Source organism: Furipterus horrens, unplaced genomic scaffold (genome assembly GCF_987537825.1).
Source record: "Furipterus horrens unplaced genomic scaffold, mFurHor1.1.pri manual_scaffold_7, whole genome shotgun sequence".
NCBI lineage: Eukaryota > Metazoa > Chordata > Mammalia > Chiroptera > Furipteridae > Furipterus > Furipterus horrens.
The window spans coordinates 11,036,995-11,058,729 of NW_028327177.1; the positions used below are offsets into that span (position 1 = coordinate 11,036,995).

General features: G+C 50.5%; 1 long non-coding RNA gene across 2 annotated transcripts in view; it reads right to left on the bottom strand.

Annotated features, from left to right (window-relative positions):
• The window catches only part of LOC150004033 (uncharacterized), a 126,054-nt gene that overhangs the window by 54,149 nt on the left and 50,170 nt on the right, over positions 1–21,735 (bottom strand). The gene's annotated exons all lie outside the window — the stretch shown is intronic.

Consider the following 21,735-nt stretch of genomic DNA (forward strand, 5'->3'; position numbering starts at 1 on the left):
AGATCTGCCAGGCTGGGGTGGGGAGGTGTCTCTTGGACCTCACTTGGAGTCTCGTCCGGTCTTTGCCATCTCTTCCTAACAGCAGAGGGCCCTTTGGGGTTGCATTTTGAGGGAGGTGAGGGGGAAGCCCTGTGCGCAAGTCCTCAAGTCCAAAAGACACTACAGCCTTAAAACAGAAGCCTCAAGTGTGTATTTATGCCCCAGGCGATCCTGCCAAGAGGACCCTGTGTGCTTTGAAAATTCCCCAGGAGAGCAGCAGCGGAGGATCAGGTGTGTGCCCGGCTTGGAGGACGCATTCCCTCTGTGGCAAGTTGCGGCCTGAGCTCTGGAGGTTTCCGCGGCAGCTGAGGCCCACCTGCAGTGCACGTGTGCTCCCGAGCAGGTGCTGGTTGGGGGCGGGCAGCCCACTCATCTCAGTTCCCACGCCCGCCCTCCTTTAGAGCAAGACTTGTTTGTTCTTGTTCCCTAAGAATTCAGAGGTTTCTTGATGCATCTATCCCTTTGGTGGGGGTGGGGGGGTGGGGGTGGGGAATCACCTTAAGGGCAATGGTTTCTGTTGACTAACTTTCCCTGCGCCAGGCACGCCCCGTCTGATCTATATTCTTGCCATGCAGGGGTGAATTCACATCACCTTACGAGCCTGTTGGAAAGCCCCTGCCCCCCACTCCCAGTCCTGTGGAATCAGAATCTGCTTTTGACAAGCTCCTCGGGTGATTCCTGGGCACATTCACGCCTGTGAAGTGCTCATTTATTCTCTTAATCATGGGTGGAGGGGGGCCAGTCAGTCACCATAGCCCGTCCTCCGGGTGAGGACGTGGGCAGAGAGAAGCCAGAGCTTGGCCACTGAGGTTTTAGAGCTGGTAAGAGCTAGAGCCAATTCAAATCCATGTCCATGGGATGCCCAAGCTCGTGTCTCTCCGATGGCACTGTTCTGGGAAAGGAAATGAGAGGGCGAAGGGCAGGCAGGCCTGACTTGGGGGAGTGGATGTGGGAAGGGTGCTCAGCCGGGGGCAGGTGGGGGGGCGTTGATCTCAGGTCCCCCAGAGGCAGGGTCCAGGGTACACTGGAGGGTGCCCAGAGAGGGAGGCATTGGATCCTGGAGGCAGGGCTCTCCTCCTCCGCACTTCTGTTTGAGGCCAGCCAACCAAGTTTCCCAGACAGAAGTTCTGGGCCTCCTCCCTGCAGGGAAATGCAAGCTTCTGCATTTAACCCCAGGGATTGATTTACCTTGACTCCAGGGAGTGTAGCTCCCTTGCCCACTGCCCTTAGAACTAACCATCCAGTGGGAGAAGGTCCCCCAGGAGACAAGTCAACCTGAATATTCCAGGCACTGATTGGACAATACTCTGCAAACCCTTTATAGTCTAGAAAAACTTTTCATCCACTAGCTAATCTGCTCCTTCAAAGAACGTGGGGAGTGTCACTAGTGCTATTTTGCCATTGAGTAAACTGAGGCACAGAGAGGTTAAGTGGTTTTCCTGTGGTCACACAGCTTTGGGGCAAGCTGGGGTTGAGGCCCTCTGACTCCAAGACCAGAGGTGCGAGCTCAGCAGCTCCTGATGGGGAAAGAGACCACATCACAGGCCCACGATGCTCTCGCTTCACGTCAGCCAAGTTTATGGTCTTGCTCTACATTCTAACCGAGTAAGTTTACTGAACAGGCTCATGGACCAAGAGGAAAGTGGTCCACAGCCTACATGGGGAGTGGGACTGGTACCTTTCTCGATGTAAACTGGTCAGGTGGCATTCCTGGTTTATCTGTCAGACATGGATTGTATCATATACTGTTTGTTCTATCGCACTTGCTTCCGTAAGGATGAGTGTATACAAGGTATTCAGTGGAAAGATGTCAATAAAGCGTGGAGGTTGCATTGGTTCACAGGCAGACGTTCCTACCACCAAGATCCCCCTTTGGGTTTTGAAAATACAGCCCTCTAGTTACTCAGGTCCTAAATAATTTTTTTTTAAAATTCAAATTTTAGCATTCCCTTTGAACTGTGCTAATACCATCTATAGCAGCAGTTCTCAACCTGTGGGTCGCGACACTTTTGGCGGTTGAACGACCCTTTCACAGGGGTCGCCGAAGATCATCGGAAAACACATATATAATTACATATTGTTTTTGTGATTAATCACTATGCTTTAACTATGTTCAATTTGTAACAATGAAAATACATCCTGCATATCAGATATGTACATTACGATTCATAGCAGTAGCAAAATTACAGTTAGAAAGTAGCAACGAAAATAATTTTATGGTTGGGGGTCACCACAACATGAGGAACTGTACTAAAGGGTCGCGGCATTAGGAAGGTTCAGAACCACTGCTCTGTAGGATTGTGCTTCATTAGAGCTTTGTCTGAATCATGAGGCTCTGTGCACCCCAATTGTCCTCGAAGGTGCTATGATTTTTAATTTTTCTGAATGCAAGGTTCTATAGGAATACACATATCATGTTCTAGCAGAAATGCTTACATAATGGAAATATTATTATAGGTACTAATAACTACAAATAACAAAGGTATAATAGTTATTAAATATTGAACAAGTTAATATTATTAAATATTAAATACGATATTAAATAGTTGATTAACAATCATTTACCGAGTACCAGTATGTACCTGATTCTGTGCAAAGCCCCAGATAGGCATAAATAAGTAAGACCCAGACCCTACCCTCAGGAACTCATGGTATAAAAAAGGAGGAAGATGGATAACAGACTGAGTGTGAGACAGGGCAATGTATACAGGGGAATACAAGGTGGAAGCAGCTAACAGATGCCCCGTGTGTCTCGGGATAAAGACCACGCTCCTCACCCTGGGGCTGCAAGGCCTTGTGAGGTCTGGCCCCTGCCCAGCTCTCCCTGCCTCCCCTTGCCCTGCTGTGTTCTCGGTTCACCTCTGCTAAGTTTCTTGAACCCACTGTGCGCTGTGCAGCCACATGGCTATGCTATCCTAGTCCTTCTCTTCAATGCGCTGTCCTCCCTCTCCCCCTAATTTACCCCAACTTTCCCTATAGGACTGAGGGAGGTAACACGTATACGGTGCCTGGAATCCTGTGAGCAGCTATGCTAATTACTGTTATTATGGACAATACTTAATTTGCTCGACTGACCACGTGCTTCTCTTCTTGAGCACGGAGAAGTAGAGGGACTTGGCCATGGCGGCACAGTGGATTATTCTCAGAGCTGGGCTGTCTCCTTGAATCGGTTCTGTTTCCCCATTTCCCCTCGAGCCCAGCACTGCGCCATCACCCACCGGACCCTGGATCCTAACCAGCATGGGGAAAGCGTACTGGTCTTGGAGACGGGATGTGAGTGTGTGGTCTGGGTCCTCTGGCACACGTCCGAGCCCTCATGCTGATTGCTTCCCTTCTCGGGACCTTGGCTTCCTCATTAGCCACATGGGGCTCTGAACACAACCTGCCTCCCTGGGTTGCATGAGAAACCGTGTGCCCAACCCAGTTCTGCACGGGCAAAATGGCAGCTCTCATTATGGGCATTATGGATGAGTTACAGGACATTTCAGTGTCCTTCCAGTGCTAAATGTGCACACACTTCCGGCCTTTCTGGCTTAGGACCCCCTTTCACCAGAAAGCTCTGGTCACATGAAGCAAAGTCCCAGTAAGGAAAACTCCCCATAGGATTTCCCCTACAGGTCCCCCTTATTCCCTTGTAGCCCACGTTAAATCGATCATATTTCTAGACACCTGAAGGGGGAAAAGAGGGAAGCTTCTTAAACAGTCCGTGGAAGAAGGAAAAGACCCTCCCCTAGGGTCACCCCTTCTAAGGCAGTTTATTCCATTCTGTGTTTCATTCAGCAAACATTTAGCAGGTGTCTAAGAAGTGCCAGGTCTAGTAACCATGTCACCGTGCCCTGTGGTGACGGCCTCACATTCCCAAGGGAGAGAGCCATCATGGAGTACAGGGGAGAGAGCGACAGACTCTGGCTCCAGACTGGACACAGGAAAGGAAGGTCAAGTTAAAAGCCACTTCTGGGGAGCCATCATCCACAAGCTGAAGTGTAGTCTTAAGTTGCCTGCCTGTTTTTACTCTGGAAAATGTTTCACCTTAGTCACCCCAAAACAGCCTTTCATTAAAAAAAAAAAAAAAATCACTGATGAATGACTAACACACCGGCCATCACTTCCGGAATGCTTGCTCTGTGCCAGGCACTGAGCTGGGTCCTCATGTCTTATCTCTCTTCCCACAGCAACTCCGAGGAGCAGGTATTCATATGCCCACTTTACAGATGGCAAACCTGAACCCTAGAGAGATCAAACAAGTTACCGAGTGTCCCAGGAGGAGAAAGTGCAGCACTGGGGTTAGAACTCTGGCCTTTCCATTCTTCCCTACACTCCCTCGTTTTGTAAAAAATAACTTTTTAACTTACTGATTTTAGAAGGAGAGAGAGGGAAGGAGGGAGGGAGGGAGAAAGAGAGAGAGAGAAACATTGATTTGTTGTTTTACTTTTTTCTGCATTCATTGGTTGCTTTTTGTATGTGCCCTGACTGGGGATTGAGTCTGCAACCTTGGTGTATTGGGATGATGCTCCAACCCTCTGAGTTACCTCGCCAGGGCTGCCTCTTTAACCTGACTTCATGCCTGGAGTGGCTGGAAGATGAGGCCTTCTCTCCCACCAACCACACCTACCCTTCTGCTAAGACCCCCAAAGTGTACGGAGGAGGCTGAGGTTATAACCTCCCCAGGGTGTGGGGGTGCGGCTTGACGTCTTGAACAAGAACACCAAATTCTATTCTAGAATTGATCTGTATGTTTTCAAATATTTCCTTCTCAAAATCGTGAAGCACCGTCAACACTCTAAAAGCTGTGCCCAGCAGCAGGCAGGGCCGTGTCCATTTTGCTCACTGCCGTCTCTTCATTCTTTCAACAAGTCTTCATGGGGCACTGACTATGGGCCAGGTGCTGGGGAGATAAGGTGAGCCCTGCCCTTGCACTTGGGTTGGAGAAAAAAGACTTCAGTGATATTGTGCTAAATGAGGCGCATGCAACGGTGGCAAGATTGCCGGGATGGGCACACGAGGGTACAGCAGATGGGGCGCTGGGGGTGGAGAGGACCGCAAACAAACAGCAGTGAACTAAGCAAAGAGGGGAAGGGCCGAGAAAGCCAAAGAGAGGTGTGTGCAGGATTGGTGGGAGGGGCCAACGTGGACACAGGACAATGGAACCAGGCCAGAGGATGCGCCAAGGGCCAGACCTTCCAGGGGCTTGCAGGCCTTTCAAGAAATTGGGTCTTTCCCTGGGAGGCATGGGAAGTTACCAAAGAGTTGGATTCTCGGGATGTGTAGTTCCCGGCACACGGTGGCCCTCAAAAGGAGTTGTGGAGTGGGTGGTGGAAGCCATCCCTGACGGTAGGCCCCCTTTCATTTCTCCCAGCAATCTGAGAAGCAACGCCCGGGCCCCTGCCATCTTTACAAAGGGCAACCACAGGGCAATCTGATTTGTGCAGGGAAAAATTCTCCTCGGGCACCTGGCCTGAGCCCCCGTCAGTCCTGGGAACCCTGGCTCCAGCATGGCTGTTGGCAGATGTGCGGGGGATGAATGCACCTTTGATTCCGGCTCATGTTTCTCCGGGAAAGACACAGCTCCCCGGAGATCAGGAATCTGTGAAAATGAGCCCTCGCAAAAGAGACGTAAGTGAGCTGGAAACACAAGCCCTCTGGGTGGGCAGTGGTTTCTTTCTCTAAAATAAACAACAGCAAGGAGAGGATCACTGGGGATGAGAATCAGGCTCTTCGTAATCCCTCACGGGCGGGCTGGACTCAAAGGCCAGTGGCAGAAGGTGGTTGTAGAGGCTTATCTTCCAAAATGGGTGTGTCTGCCTCCCTCCTTGGAGGGGAGCTCAGTTCCTATTTCCAGGGACATTAATTTAATCCTGATTTTTTTTTACCACAGGGACACTGACAGACGTAGTTTAGAACATGGTTCCTATCATTCAAGAGCTTTGTGTCCATAGACAAAATATTTATCTTCTCTGAGCTTTAATTTTGTCATTCACAAGACACAATAGGATGGGGATTAAATAATATTATAAAAATTGGGCCCTGGCTGGTGTGGCTTAGTGGATTGAGCGCTGGCCTGTGAACTGAAAGGTCACCGGTTCGATTCCCTGTCAGGATACATGCCTGACCTGGGTTGCGGGCTGGGACCCCCATTTGGGAGCATGTGAGAGGCAACCGATTGATGTTTTTCTTGCACATTGATGTTTCTCTCCCTCTCTTTCTCCCTTCTGTCCCTTCTCTCTGAAAATAAATAAATAAAATCTTTAAAAAAAAAGTTGGGTGCTGGGGTTTGAACCTGAGTGTCCGAATACAATCGCCTCATTTTCCCCCACACATACCACCACTCCACTCATGACTATATCTAGCACATAGTAGGTGCTTAGTAAATGCTGCTTCTGCTTCCATTCTTTGACACATCTCTTATTTCCCCACCGTGTTTTGCACAAATCTGGGTATCTAGGAGGTGCTTAAGAATAAACCCATGTAAACTGACCCTCCCCGCGGACCTCAGTGCCTGGGCATACAGAAGGCAAAGGCAGCTGGCTGTGCTTTCTCTCTATTGCATCCTGTTTTGGACCCTTTATTAAATGTCTTAAGTATTACTTGCCTTCAGGGTCAAAATAAAATTTCCAGAGATTTCCACTTTGCACTCATAAATGATTCTCGCTCTTTTTCTTTAAAAGAATTTTTTTAAAAATGTGTGTTTGAGGGCAGAAATGTACTGACTCATAGCTGGAAAAACTCTCCCTAACACATTCCAAATTTGTCTAGTCACATGAATTGAGTAAGAACGCTTAATGTGGCTGCTGGTCCCAGGCTGGTGACGGGGACGCCATCTCTCCCTTCCCCGTCCCCTGCTCCCCAGCAAGAGTGTAGGGGAGGCTCTGCAGTGGGCTGTGAAACTTGAGGCAGGGTCCCTGAATGCAAGGATTGGAAAGGATCCGGCAGCTCCCTAAAAAGCCAAAGTTGAATTGTGCAAGGCAGTGAATAAATTTAAAAAAGAAAAAAAATTGCATGGGGGATCGCCAAAAAAAAACAACTTCATTTATTGACTCAAATCTATCCTGGGCACTATATCAAGCACATTACATGCATTAGACTCGTTTGGTCTTTCCGGCCACCATGCTAGGTGATTATGATTATCCTCATTTTATAAGTAGGAAAACTGAGGCACAAAAAAGTGTTAAGTAATTTGCCCGAAGTCCCACAGTGGAGCTAAGATTCAACCCAGTGTTGCTCTAGAACAGATGCTCTTACACATCCGACCACTCATTCTGAAAAGAAGAAATCCTTTTGCACAGGAGGAAGAGAACTCCATTTATTCTACAGTTGTCTCTCCAACACTGAGAATACAAACATGGGACCAGATGTAGAAGGGGAGGCTGGTAGTAGACATGAGAAAACAGGGGGTGATTGGTTACTGGTGTCCATGAGTATAGAGGAGCCGTGATGTGTGCACAAACAATTACAATAAAAGTAAGGGGAGATGCCAACAGCAGGATTATAAAACAGCATCGATGGGGAGGGCTTGGTAAGGCAATGACTATGGCCGAGTGATCTGGAAGGGCTTCCTGGTGGAGGTGCCATTTAAGCTGGACTGGAGGATGTATAGGATTCAGACTGGAGGTGGCTAGAGGAGGTCCTGCCTGCTTAGCACCGGTGAGTACACACAGGTGGTCAATGGCCCTGGGAGTTCTCATTTTGGTTCTGATTTGGGATCTACCCACTCCAGGTGGGAACATCATTACTGGGGTGGCTGAAACTCCATGTCTGGCAAGTGAGGAGCACAGGCAGAGGAGAAAGAGAAAAAGAGGCATCAGGGTACTAGAAGACAGGGGAGAGGAGGCAGCACCTTAAAACAAGGGTGGAGGGGTGCGGATCTGGCCAGAGCAGAAGCTCCGGAGCCACCTCCAACTGGGCTGGCTCTGAGCAAGCCTCTGCTCTTGGGTCTCAGTTTCTCTTCTCTATAGGGAGGAAAATGAAGGGAGTGCCTGAATGTCCCAGCTGGGCGGAACTTGGAGAGGTCCCAATTTATCCCATCACTTTGTAGGTGAGAGAACCAAGGGTCAGAGAGGCTGTGTTAGTGAAAGTCCTTGGATTTGAATTCAAGTTTGCAGGATGAGGACTCCCAATGGGTCCCCTCCCCCATTCTAGCTGCTTTTCCCATACCCACGCCTCAGGGGGACATGCTGACCTCTGTCAGAAGTCCGGGAAGCTCCAGGCATGCTGTGGGAGGGGAGACAGAACACCCCAAACATGTCCACTGCCATGTCCGGCTCCCCCAGGGGCCCCACGAGGCTCGGCCACAGACCCTGAGAGGCGCAGCTTCAGGGCTGCCAGCCCGGGCCGAGCCCGCCCGGCACGTTCCCCTTCTGAGCTGCAGCTGGCAGAGACAGCCCCCTCGCCCTCCACTCAGGAAGTTTCCAGGAAACCATGACCATGACTGCAGCTATGGTTTTCCCTGACAAGATGTACATCTGGCTGTGACTCACACCGCTGGATTTCCGCCCAGGGTCTTACATCTTGAGTGGGGAGCACAATCTCTCCAACCGACAACCTGCCCAGCCCGCCGTGACAATGGAGTCCCCCAGATGGTGCCTCGGACCCCCACGCCTGACATCTCTCTCAGAACTGGCTCAGGCCTGGGCAGTCTTTGAAGACCCCTCAGATACAGGCTTTTCAACCAAACCCTCTGGCCCCCTGGGATGCTCGCCTTTCTCCCCACACACACCCCCCCTCCCTTGTCCAGCTCCCACAAGCCTTCCCGACCGGAGTGTGCAGCCTTCACTGAGCTGTGCTCCTCCGGACGCCCGGGGAAGCTGGGCACTGCACCCTGGGGGGCTGGGCACAGGTCCTGTGTCCCCAGAGGGTGGCGGGCCCCGAGGCTGGCGCCATGTGCAGAAACAACCACGACAATCACGATGACTATCACCGTGCATGCGGGCACGGAGTGAGCCCCCCTCAGGCCTTTGCACGTTCTAGAAGATTCTGTCCCAAGTCTTTGCACGGCTGTCAGCTTCTTGTCCGAGTCACCTCCCCAGTGAGGCCTTTCCTTCTCTATTTCACCACCTGTTTTATTTCCTTAAAGGAAATTAAGGCCATGTCCCATTCTCGAATTATTGACTTGTTATCTGATGACATATTGACTTCTTTAGTATCTGGCTCCTCCAGGAATAAAGATTATAAGGCATTGGCTCTGTCCTGCTCACTGTCCGGCTTCCCAGCACTCAGCAGAGCACCTGGCACAAAGCACGTGCTTAATAAATGTCCCTCGAGTGCAGGAACGAGCGGGCCAGGCACTGTGGATGTGCGTTAATCTCCCTTAACCCTCACACAAACCCTGTGTGGCTGGTGTCATTGTCCCCATTTCACAGAGGGGAACTGAGGCTCAGAGAAGTTGGGTAGGTTGCCCAAGGTCATGTGGTAAGTGGCAGAGGTAGGTATTAAATTTGAATTTGTCTGATAGGAAAATCATGCATCTGCTGCTTGCCTTCAATGTGTTTGGAGTCCCCATCTTAAGGACACAGGAAATACCTGTGGATTGAAGGATCTGGAATGCCATGGGTTATGGACGGAGTGTCTATCTCTCCAAAATTCATGTGTTGAAGCCCTAACCCTCAGTGTGGTTGTATTTGGAGATGAGACATGTAAAGGAATAATTAAGGTGAAATGAGGTCATACCAGTAGGGCCCTGGTCCCCTAGAATTAGTGTCATTACAAGAAGAGACACCAGAGTGCATGTGCACTCCTTCTGGCGTTCTCTCTCTCTCTCTCTCTCTCTCTCTCTCTCTCTCCGCCCTGCCACCCCTCTCCCCCTCCAGATGCATGCACTGAGGACAGGCCATGGGAAGACAGGGCAAGAAGGTGGCTGTCTGCAAGTGAGGAACAGTCCTCACCAGAAACACAACTGGCTGGGACCTTGATCTTGGACTTCCAGCCTCCAAAACTGTGAGAAAATACATTTCTGTTGTTTTAACCCACCCAGTCTATGGTATTTTGTTATGGCAGCTGGAGCACACTAATACACCATGTTTTATGGAAGCTTAATTGCCAGGTCTAAGAAGTCAGATTCTTTCCCTCCCTCCCTCCCTCATTTAAGCACTAAATGTAGAGATGAACAAGAATCCTGAGGAGCTCCAAGGACTCAGACTGGTGGCCCATGGTTCAAATACCAGCCACAAAGTTGTTCTGTTGGGCTGGCATAAGGTTTTAAAAAAATGAGGAATCAAAATGCCCTTAGGCAGGGCACACATGCTCCGGTTTGTCCGCATGCAGCATGGCTCCCTGCTGTCCTCGTTCCATGGGCCATGTTAGGTGCCAGTGACACGTGTGTGCTGTACAGGGTGCCCTGGGGCAGCGTGACCGTGGAGTGGGGAGAAGGGAGTGGGAGATGTCAGATTGGAGGAGGCTGCGTGGAGAAGGTGGCTTTGGCCCGGTCCGTGAAGGATGGGGGGAAACCACCAGTCAGAAGGAGACGGAGCGTGCATTCCAAGGAGGGGAGCAAAGGAAGCAGAGGGAGAGGGGGCAGAGCGGTGGCTGAGTGTGGCTGGACCGAAAGATGTGGAGCTAGTGCGTGGGTGGGGGAGGGGCAGGGGCAGAGGGCACAGGCGGCCTGCGCACCACACCGGGGACTATGGCCATTGTTGCCCAGGGGTCACAGCCAGGCATCCCAGAGGCTTTAACCAGGGAGGGGACCCTAGGCGACCACTTTCTAGCTGTGTGACCGCGGGCACTGTCCCTTGGGCCAGCGTGGCACCAGGCACCTTTCTGTAAAACGGGCATCTTAGTTAACGCTGTATATCTCAAAAGGGTACAGTGGGGGTTGGAAGGAAATAAAACGTGATAAGCACAGTCCCAGGCTCATTGAAGGCCCTCGATCAGGGAGAGCTGTCGTTAGGATGGGTGTTTATTACCATCTGGTGCTGCTGCAACAGTGTGGGAGGTGGCTGGGGGCGACCAAAGGCTGTGTTGCTAAGTTTACTCCAGCGAAGTAAGAAAAAACCCGAGGGAGGACCCAGGAAATACTCTAGGAGGCAGAAGGAGGTGAATGTGGCCTTAAGATCAGCCTTCTCACCCTGTCTGTTTTCTCATCTGTAAAATAAGGCTCTCCCTGCCTGTCCTCCCAAGGTTTCGGTGTGAATTAAGCACAGAAAGAGATGCAAGAGTACGCTGAAGTTAAGAAATATACTACGTGACCGTATGGGTTTCGTTTTCCTTTTCCCACACAGAAAGGAAAGATGGCAGGGGAGGTGGGGGGAAGACATGCACCTGCAGGCTCTTACATCTGCAAACCATTGAGGCGAGAGCAGTAGCAAAGGACAGGACAGCCAGACGCAAGCAAGAACTCGATAGAAAGGAACCCTGCATCTTGGACCTTTCCTTTGAAAGGTCCCGAGTCACCGACACTTTCTGCATTCACACCAGTGACTCAGAACTGCTCCCAGATTCTCAGCCTCAAAATTGTCGTGTTTTCAAGCTGGAAACAGGACTGAATGCACGCCCCACTACTTACAGATGAAGCCGAGAGTCACAAAAGAGAACTGGTCCTGTCCTCAGGAGACAGATGGCTTGAGTCCACATCCTGGCTCTGCTGGTTTATTAGCTGTGTGACTCTGGCCAAGTTACTAAACATCTCTGTGTCTCTGTGACTAGGATTAACTGGGTTTGATCAGAGTACTGACTCCTCAGAGTGGTTTGGGGAATTAAATGAGTTAATAAGTATGAAGCGCTTGGAATGTGCCTCGCACCTGATAAGACTCAGGGAATAGGAATTATTATTACTATTTGAGGTGATAAGGGTATTTTAGCAGAACTGGGAAGATACATCTTTTGACTCAGCCTTGTGCTCTTTGCATGGCCCCACACTGAAACATTTGATTCTAATCAATATGCTATGTTTACTAAAGGCAGAAAATGGACTGACCTATTTTGGGAATAAAGGACACATTCATGCAGCCTGTGCACCCCATTGCTGGAGCATTCTGGGCCACCCAAGTCTGACAGGAACTGGATAGAGCAATGACGCGTCATAGACACCCTTCTTGCCACCTCACGTTGCATCATCTGGGAGGCCAGCATAAACAGTTCTCAAAATTTTAAAACGTAAACAGGAAGGAGACCCAAATCAATTCGGAGCGGTCGCTCTGGTCCTTATGTATCGCATTTCCACGTCCAAAGGTCCTGCACCTACGGTCTTCCCTTCCTGCCTCATGGTAGACGGTGGCTCAGAAAGTAGTTTCTGGAGTAAGAACAGTTACTCCAGACCCTGCCACTACCTCTCACTAGCTGGGTAGCCAGGGGACATTTCTCACTGTCTGGGCCCCCCACAAATGAGGATGTGACGCTGACCGCGTGGGTTGCTGGGAGACCTGAGGTCATGCACACAAAGCCAGAGCCCGCCCGACATAATTCCCTCACCCAGGAAATGTTTACCCCGTGCCCGAGACGTGCCAGGTACTGAGGACTCAGCGGCAGCCACCCACACGGGGTCCCTCCCTTCACGGGGCCGAGTGTGATGGGGAAAGCAGACAACTCCACAAGCAAACCCACATGCCATGTCCAGGAGCAATACATCCTTTGAAGAAGAGCTTAGGGGTGCTAGTTTAGCGATGACCCGATGAGGCCAGGGAAGGCCTCTTGGACAGGGTGTCTTGGAGGCAGAACCTGGATGAAATGAGGGTGGAAACCACAGAGACAGCCGGGGGAAGTATGCCAGGCCGAGGAAACAGCAAGTGTGAACGCCGGTGGGTGTGAGTGGTGTTCAAGGCTGAGTGGGAAGGCCAGGTGGCTGCTGGGACGGTGACCACGTGGGGCTTGGTGGGTACCATGGGGACTTTGGCTTTTGCTCTGAGACTGGGCTTGGGACAGGACAGTGACAGAACCTGACCTACGTTTGGAAAGAGTGGCTGTGAGGAGAGCGGAGTCATAGGTGTGCAAAACAGGAACTGCAGGGGAGGAGTGGCAGGTAAGAGACGAGCCCATAGGACAGCCAGTGGCTCCTGCGACAGCCCATGAGACAGATGACAGGGGCATAAGCTGCGGGATCGTGGTAGAGGTGGCAAGATGCTGCCCCACCACCGAAGTGGCTGTATGTGTAACATCCAACAAAATGGGAAGGGCGCCCCCTGGAGGGGTGCAACATGGCGGTCCCAGAAGGCGGTGGTCAGCTTGGGGATATGTGTGTGTGTGCGTGTGTGTATTTAAAGATTTTATTTATTTACTTTTAGAGAGAGGGGAAGGGAGGGAGAGAGAGGGAGAGAAACATCAGTGTGTGGTTGTCTCTCACATGCCCCCTGTTAGGGACCTGGCCTGCAACCCAGGCATGTGCCCTGACTGGGAATCGAACCGGTGACCCTTTGGCTCACAAGCTGGCACTGAATCCACGGAGCCACACCAGCCAGGGTAGGGATGTATTTTGAAGGCAGAATAAGACAAGACTTAGAGATGGAATGGAGTGTGAAAGAAAAAGAGGAAACCACGATTATTTAAAGGATGGAGCACACAGGGGTAGCTCTTTACTGAGAAGGTGAAGACTGAGCGTCAAGTGTGAAGTTTAGATGTGGCGAGTGTGGGAAACGTCTTCACAAAAGCTAGCCGTGCTGCTGCTGCTGGTGATGGTGAGTGTGAAAGGGGTGGCTATAGTGAGGATCACGAGAACAGCAAAGGTTGAGTGTTTACTGTGTGCCGCTCGAGGGGCTTTAGACGTGTGAACTCAGGCAATCTCCATAACGTGGTAGGTACCATTATCACCCTCACTTGATAGACAAGCTTAGTTGGTTGAATTGTGCCCCCCTAAATGATACGTCCATATCCCACTCCCCAGAATCTGTGAACGTGGCCTGATTGGGAAAGTCTTTGCAGATATAATTAAGTTAAGGATTTTAAGATAAGATCACCCTAAATCATCCAGAAGGGCCCCAATTCCCAAGGCACGTGTCCTCAGGGGAGACACCCAAGGGAGACACACACAGACTGCGAGAAGGTGATGGGGAGACAGAGGCAGAGAGAGGAGTGACGTAGCCACAAGGAATGCCAACGGCCTCTAGAAGCAGCAAGAAGCAAGGAATTATTTTCCCCTTAGAGCCTCCAGAGGGAGCAGGGCCCTGCTGACACTAGATTTTGGACATCTGGTCTCCAGAACTATGAGAGATTCACTTTCGATGGTTCCAAGCCACCAAGTTTGTGGTCATACGTTACAGCAACCACAGGAAACACATACAACAAGGAAAACCAGGAACAGAGAGGTAAAGTAACTTGCCTAAAGTCACACAGCAAGTGAGCAGCAGAGCTGGTAAAGTCTGGCTCCAGAGTGGCTCCCCCAGCAGGCAGGTACTGTTAACGCCATGTCTGCAGTGAAGAAAGACAGGGAGATAGGTAGGGCCACACAAGGAACAGAGCGGTGAGTGGCAGCCCCGAGCTGCCTAGTGCGGTGGCCAGATTCCTTTCTCACTCCTGACCCCCACCTCTCCACTCCGAAAAACTCAGTAAAGCCCTTGTGCAGCCACTCCAATGCTTCTTGGCAGCCACCCCATAGATCCAGGGCTTTGCTGGGAATTCTACCCAACCTGGCGTCCACACGCAAGTGGCCACGAAGAGACCTTAGTGGGGTAGTGACCTCAGTAAACAGATTTCGGTGGCACCGCAGACTTCATAACAATCACTCAGGAACAGCGTATGGTCTAGATTTCAAAACCACCTCCTCTTTTCGTGACACTGAAAATCTCTTGGCTCCTGCCAACCCCGGCCACGCGGACGGAGGGAGCAGAGCTGGGGGCAGGGCGCTGGCCGCCCCTGAACCTCTGCCAGTGGCTAAAATTGGTCTCTGAAGAAACAGAGATTGTCCATTTCCTTTCCCTCTGATGCCCAGGAAAATATTTTACTGGGAAAAAGAAAAAGAAAACTGGGAATCTGGGGAAAACATCCTGCCCATTCCCCTGACCCCCCGGCCTTGTCAAATCTTCCTCATTTGAACAGAGAGTGACTGTGGGACTTTGGAACAAACAGGGCCTGTGAACAGAGTCCATGCTTCTTCCCACACAAAACCACGTTCTCGGGACACTTGGTGAAGAGAGGTCAGTTAATATGGGGGGTGGAGCGGGACTCGGGGGTTGGGGGAGGTGTTCTACTTATGAAGAATAAAATAATTAAATTCAGGCCAGTGGAGGGAGCCGATGAGGGAAGGCAGGAGGCAAAGCAATGAGGGTTCGGGTTGCTTCAAAAACAGACTCTTTCTGGGGCCACTGGTTCAGCAGGCCCCTCCCCCTTACAAGCACACACGTGCATGAACACAATGACACACATGCTCTCAGAAATACACTTGGCCTATGAGGTTCTGAGGTGTTACTCATATACTCACTCACGTGTTCATTCCTCAAAATGTATTGTGAAGACAAATTTTAAACACACTCACAGCCCTGATCCAGCCAAAAGCAAACCGTTGTTTCAAGGAGGTCCCCACGGCAGACCTTTTACATTGATCTCAGTGATGTGGAGTCACCCAGATGTGTTCGAACCCTCCTCTGGAGCTGTGTTCAGCCAGGTTAGGAGGCAAACAGTAAAACTGGGCACACTGTCATATCATTGCCCCTTGTTCTGAGCACCTGTGCCCCATGCCTGCATCCCTAAGGGAAGTCACATTCTTGGTTCCACAGATGTGACTGGAAGAGACACCTGCAAAAGGCAGAGATTTGCTAACACCAAGGATAGGAACGCGTTGTCGGTGGGGGGCAAGGGGGGATGTTCTTGGGATCTCAGAGGTTCCGAGTGAGGGGCCACTTTTGGAATAAGGGGTGACTTTCCCAAGGGGATTTCGATGAGCACACACGCATTTGCAACAACGGGCTCTGGGGATTGTGACTGATTATTTTTTAGAAGTCAGCTGTAGAATGTCTTGGCACCTGCTCTGGGCTTGGCACAAGGCCAAGCACATGGAGGACAGCATCAGAAAGGACAAGACAAGGTATCTGTCTCCATCTACCCAACGGGGGAACCAAGACTCATACATGAGGAGTCAGCTGGGACAGATGACATCATGTGCCTGTTTGTGGGGCCTGGGGTGGCTCCGTTGTAGAAACTCATAGGAGAAAGCCCCCAGGAGGGTGGAGGTGGGGCCTGAACCCTATTTCAAAGAATGGGGAGCACTATAAGGTGATGGACAGAAGGGAGGGCACCAGAATGGGAGGTGAAGAGACAAAAGGCTCAGAACCATCCTGGATGGGGCACTGAACCCACCTCGGGTGGAAGGCAGACTTACAGGGAGACATGTGGAGACTGCTGGCCGGGGTGGGAGCCCACACGGGGTAAGGAGAACTTCACAGGGACCTGGCTCCAGCAGGAGCCTCCCCCTCCGGCCTAGCATCACCTTGGGACAGAGATCCCTTTTGAGTGGCATCCAGTAACATCACAGAGTGTACATAGCTCAGCGTCACTTCCACTACTGAGTGCGTGTACCCCAGCCTCGCTGGGCCCCCGTTTCTCTATCTAGAAACTAATTATAAGAACAACAGCACATGTTTACGTGCCAAGGCCTGTTTTGCTTAACTTCACTCTTTTTAATCTTATTATTATCATCATTTGACATGGTCTTGGCCACCACACCCTTTGATCTCTGAAATATAGATGCTTCGTGACTAACCATGGGCTTCTGAACCGATAAACCCGTCCCAAGTTGAAAATATCCTAAGTTGAAAATGCATGTAATACACCTAACCTACCAGACATCATAGTTTAGCCTGGCCTACCATGAACATGCTCAGAACACTTATGTTAGCCTACAGTTGGGCAAACGCATTCAAAACAATGCATGCCCTGTAGACAATGTGTAGATGCCCTTCATGACGGCATGGCTCACTGCTGCCGCTAGCACCACCTGAAGTACGGTTTCTACTGAATGCATACCGCTTTCTCACCATCATAAAGTGGAAAAGTCATCCGTGGAGACTTCCTAAGTCTGTGCAGAGCTAAACACAATATTTATCTCACCTCAGAGATTTTCCTGAGGCTCAACTCAAAGAACATATACAACAGAGGTCTTTTAATTAAACGGCACTCTATAAAAGCTTCTTATTGCTGTTGATGTTGTAATTTCACCAGGCTTCATCTACTTAGAAGCCACCACAAGGTAAAGGTTATTTAAGGCCTGAGTACAACATAAAAAAGAAAAGGAAAAAAAGAAAAAGAATCACTTTCAAACATTAGCAGAGGAGAGATCCCATGGAGATTGGCAAAAGAAAAAGTTACCAAAAGCTTGAAACCTTAGAAGGTAGGACATCGGGGGTTTTTGTTTGTTTCTTGTACCAGGCCCAGCGTCTGAGAAGGGTCATTAATGGCTGGCTGGTTCCCTGGCGGCAGAGGAACACAGTGCCTTGCCAGGGGCAGCATTCTTTACAGATAGGCTGCCCAGGGGCAGACCTGAGCTCCCAGCTCACTGAAAGCATTTATTCAGAGCCCAGGAGCAAGTGAATATGACCTGCTCTTTGCCATCAGAAGGCAGCCGAGTGTTTGGGGAAACATAGCCTCCTTCCAAAAATAAATGCAAATAAGTCTCCTGATTCCCTTCCCCAGTCTCTGAAACCTGTGCTTCTGCAGACGTCCCCACCCCTAAGCACTCATCAGCCCATCCTTGGTTGTCCCTCTCAAATCACACTCACATAGACCATCCTCTGACCACACCCTGGCACCCATCCACTCTCTCCATCTCCACGAGAGCCTCTGTCATCTCAAGTCTTACCTGCACTTCCAAAGCTGCCTCCCTAGTGGCCTCCCTGGTTCCACTGTGGCTCTTTCCCCCTTGACACACAGATCTTCTGGAAAGGTAGGTAAGACCACAACACACTCCTGCTTCAACCTTCAAAGGCTTCCCACTGAACTCGGCACAATCCAAATGCCTTTACTGAGTCCTACAGGCCTCTGTGATGTGGCTCCTGCCTGTCTTTCCCACTCAGCACGGGCCACCCTCCCCCGAGACTCTATCCCCTCACCTGTGGAATGGGCAGAATAAGATCTAACTTCCAGCTGGTTGGGAGGCCACCAGGGGCGGGGTATACAGAAGCGCTTTGTAACCTGGGAAGTGCAGCATCGTCTGACCTGTATCCCATTTCTAATTGGGCCTTTGTGTTTTTACTCTTGTTTTCATGGTTTCCAGTTCCATGTATTGCTACCTTTTATTGTTTGCAATTTTACAGGCTTTTCAGATATAAGGATATTTACCTGCACAAGATAGTACTGAAAACTACCATGACAACATCTCAGTATTCCAAAGATAACAGCCTAGCTACGGTGTGCAGTGTTTGTTCTTCCCTGGGTAGCAAATCAGTTTTAACTATGCAGTCAGATTGCTAGGGGCCTTGTGATGTCTCATTTAAATTATAAACCAGCTAATCCCACATGAAAATGATACAGTAGGAATGTGATCTTAATATCTCTCCAACATTTTCAAGGGCAGAAGATAACATTTATTAAGCCCCTATGCCAGTCCCTATATGGAGCATTTTTTATACTTTCCCTTTGTTAATACTCACCACACCATTAAGAGGTATTAGTACTGTCCAGACAAGGAAGCCGAAGTTCAGAGAGGTTAGGTAACTTGCCCAAGGTCACACAGCTAGCGAGAAATAGAGTTACAGTCCCTGGTCTGTTTGATTAGCTCTAGTTCTTTGGTTCTATTCTATGTGTGTTTAGGGGCAGGGGGACCAGGATGTGTGCATCCATGGGAGGGGAATAGGGACAATGGGAGCTAGGCACGGACATGGTCAGCAAGCCTTAAACAGGTAAGGGAGTTTGGGTAGTAGATTCTCCTTAACTTTAAGCTTCACTCCTTCATGTCTACATTCTAACTTTGCAAAGGCGCATGATGCCCAATAGATTTCCCCATAATCAGTGAAAAAGAGGTTAATTCTCTGTTGTAAAGAGCAGTCATTGCCTCTTTGCTATTTAAACCAAGAAATGTCTGTATGCATATGTGCGAGAGAGAAACAGACAGACAGAAATGGAAGTATAGAGAGACACACAGGGAGAAGCGGCATTCAGTGACGAAGCCGATGAAGGTACTCCGGCCAGAAAAGGCCCCAGAGAAGTTTCCCCTCTATTTCCCCAGTCCCTTCACTGACCCCTGACAAAACAATCACATAGAAGGAAGCACAGCAATGACAACTATGACAACATCCAATTCTCCTTCCAGTTCTGCTTTTTTGCCCGGACTCGCTGTGCAACCTCATGCAAGTTACCTCCTTTCTCATCGGTCAAGTACAACATTGAGATTCTAACTCTCAGGCTGAGGGATGCTTTTATGTCCAGGATCTCCTCTGCTTTCACAGCCCCTCTGAAGACGTGGGCAGGTCAGACTGGCCACGTGAGGCTTGGAGAAAATGCACGGTTCAGTGGCAGATCCTAGACTAGAGCTGTGGACTTCCAATGCCAAGTCCATGGCCAGCTAACTCCAGCCAGCTGCCTTCAAGGCTGTGGACAGAGCTTGCCCACGACCCGTGCATGTCTATCCTCTTCCAATAGGAAGGATAACACTGAAGCCACTGTGTTGAGGCCTCTGGCCACCCCAAGGGATCAGTGTCTGAGCGCAGTTCCTTCCTTCCTTCCCTCCTTCCTGCCTACCTTCCTTCCTCTTCTCTACAGAAGGAAGAGAACAGGTAGAGGAAGCAGGAGGTGCTGCAAGAGAGGCAGGGGTGGGTTTGGATGACTTCCTGAGGTTCCTGCCAGAAGTCAGGTTGACTGGGGAGAGAAAACAACCCACCACCAGAATCAAGGTGTACGCACGTGTGTATGCCGGTGAGTGACGACAATTAATAGCTAAGTATGAAAAAAGCCCTTACAGCTAATGTATTTCCTATCTAACAACCGTTTCATATTTCGTCACCAATCAATGAGCATCCTGTGAAACAAGAGATGCATCTTCATGAGTCAGGGGGAAAGAGCCTCCTCCACGAACATGTACCAGCTGGAAAAAGGTAAGTCAGGAATGTTCCCTGGGATCCAGTGCCAGCAATTTTTTCCCCAAGGCCTTACAGGCAAACAGCACGTCGGCCAGGCCAGAGCCCAGGCAGAACCCCGGCAGGCAGGGGGGCTACAAGATCAGGCAGCGGGCCACCGTTTCCGTCCAAGCAGGTCAGAGCGTTGGGGGTGCAACAACCCACATTTACATGACGGGTCCCCTCAGAGTGCGCTAAGTGATAGGAGCAGCGCTGTCCATGGGTGTGGGCCAAAGGCCGCTACCCCCAGGGTACCATTTGTGGGGAGCTAATGAAAACCTCCTCCAGCCAAAAATACCATCTCCAACCTGCATGGTGACCCCTTCCTGAACCTGGCTTAGAATTCCCATAACAGAGTCACTCGTGGCTGAGATGGCAAAGAGAGGCCTCTGGTGGTAAAGGAAAGAGCCAGAACTCTGGTCTAGAAAGTTCGGATTGCCCTGGTAGTAAGTGCCATCTGCGATGATTACTTAATCTCATCGATCCTCGATTTTTTTAAACCTGTGAACCCTAGGGGATAACAGGAAATCCTGACTGTAGACAGCGAGCTCAGGGCCTGGCCTGTGTGTTCCAGTGAGCAGTAGCCATTAGGATAATTATCTCAGCACCTAAGGTCTCCGTGAAAAAGTTCACGTGCTGATGGGGCTACTCCACTCCAACCACTGCCCGTGAGTAAAATTCCCCGGCTGGTTTGCTGGGTGAGCTCCTAGATAATGAGCTAGGGTAGTGGTTCTCAAAGGGCGGTCCCTGCATCCCCTGGGGGTTGGTTGCAGATGAACCACTGAGTCGGCAGTTCTGGGGGTGAGGCCCAGCCATGTCACAAAGTGATTCTGATGACCGCTAACGTTTGAGGACAACTGAGCTTAGACAATAACCACCAAGTCTGGCTGATGATCAGATTTCCCGGCAGGGTTGTCGAGGTACCATGTCACCCTTTCAAGGCCTCAGTTTTATCATCTGTAAAATGGGGATTAAATCTGGACTCACAAAGCTGCTTAGCAGGTCAAATAAAATCATACATGTGAAGGTGCTTTCCAAGCTATTCACCTGCCACAGAGATTCAGGGGCTGCAGGAGGCAGGAGGAGCCAGGATTTCTGGCCCAGAAGCACACTCAAAGCATCCGAGAACAGCTGAGAACTCAGCTCCACCTAAGAGTGAGGTCACACCTGTGTGCCTCTGCTGGGGCCGCCCTCTGCCTGGAATGCCGTCCCCCCATCCACTGTTTGTTCAAGAAGCCCTCTGTGATTTGATTCACAGTCTATGTTTGACTTTCCTCGCCTCTGAGCTTCTTGAAGGCAAGAAGAGAGGCTTGTGGGCCCGACTGTCTGATATCTGGAAGATGGGCTTAGGAAGTGGTTGATTCAGGTAGGGAGGCTTCCGGGGCAGAGGCACCTTAGTGGCCTGGAAGGTACTTTTCCGGGGGCAGGTGCCACAGAGAATCCCTGTCATACCCCTCTGGAGTGAGCAAGGGAGGACGAGGGCTTCCAACCAGACAGAGGCCACCATGTCTCTGTCATTCACCCCACCACCCGAGGTTCTCAGGTTCCTGCCACAGCGCGGTCAGGCGAAGGCAGGAAGGGAGGAAAGCGAAACAGGAACCATCACAGCTCCACCCACAGCAGCACCTAAAGCTACTAAGTAAGACTAACCGAGCGGCAGGCTTGCAGTCAACGCTTGGTGATCCCGGCGTGAGCTCCGGAGGATCTGGTTCTTTCTTTCCTCTGTTTCGTCCTA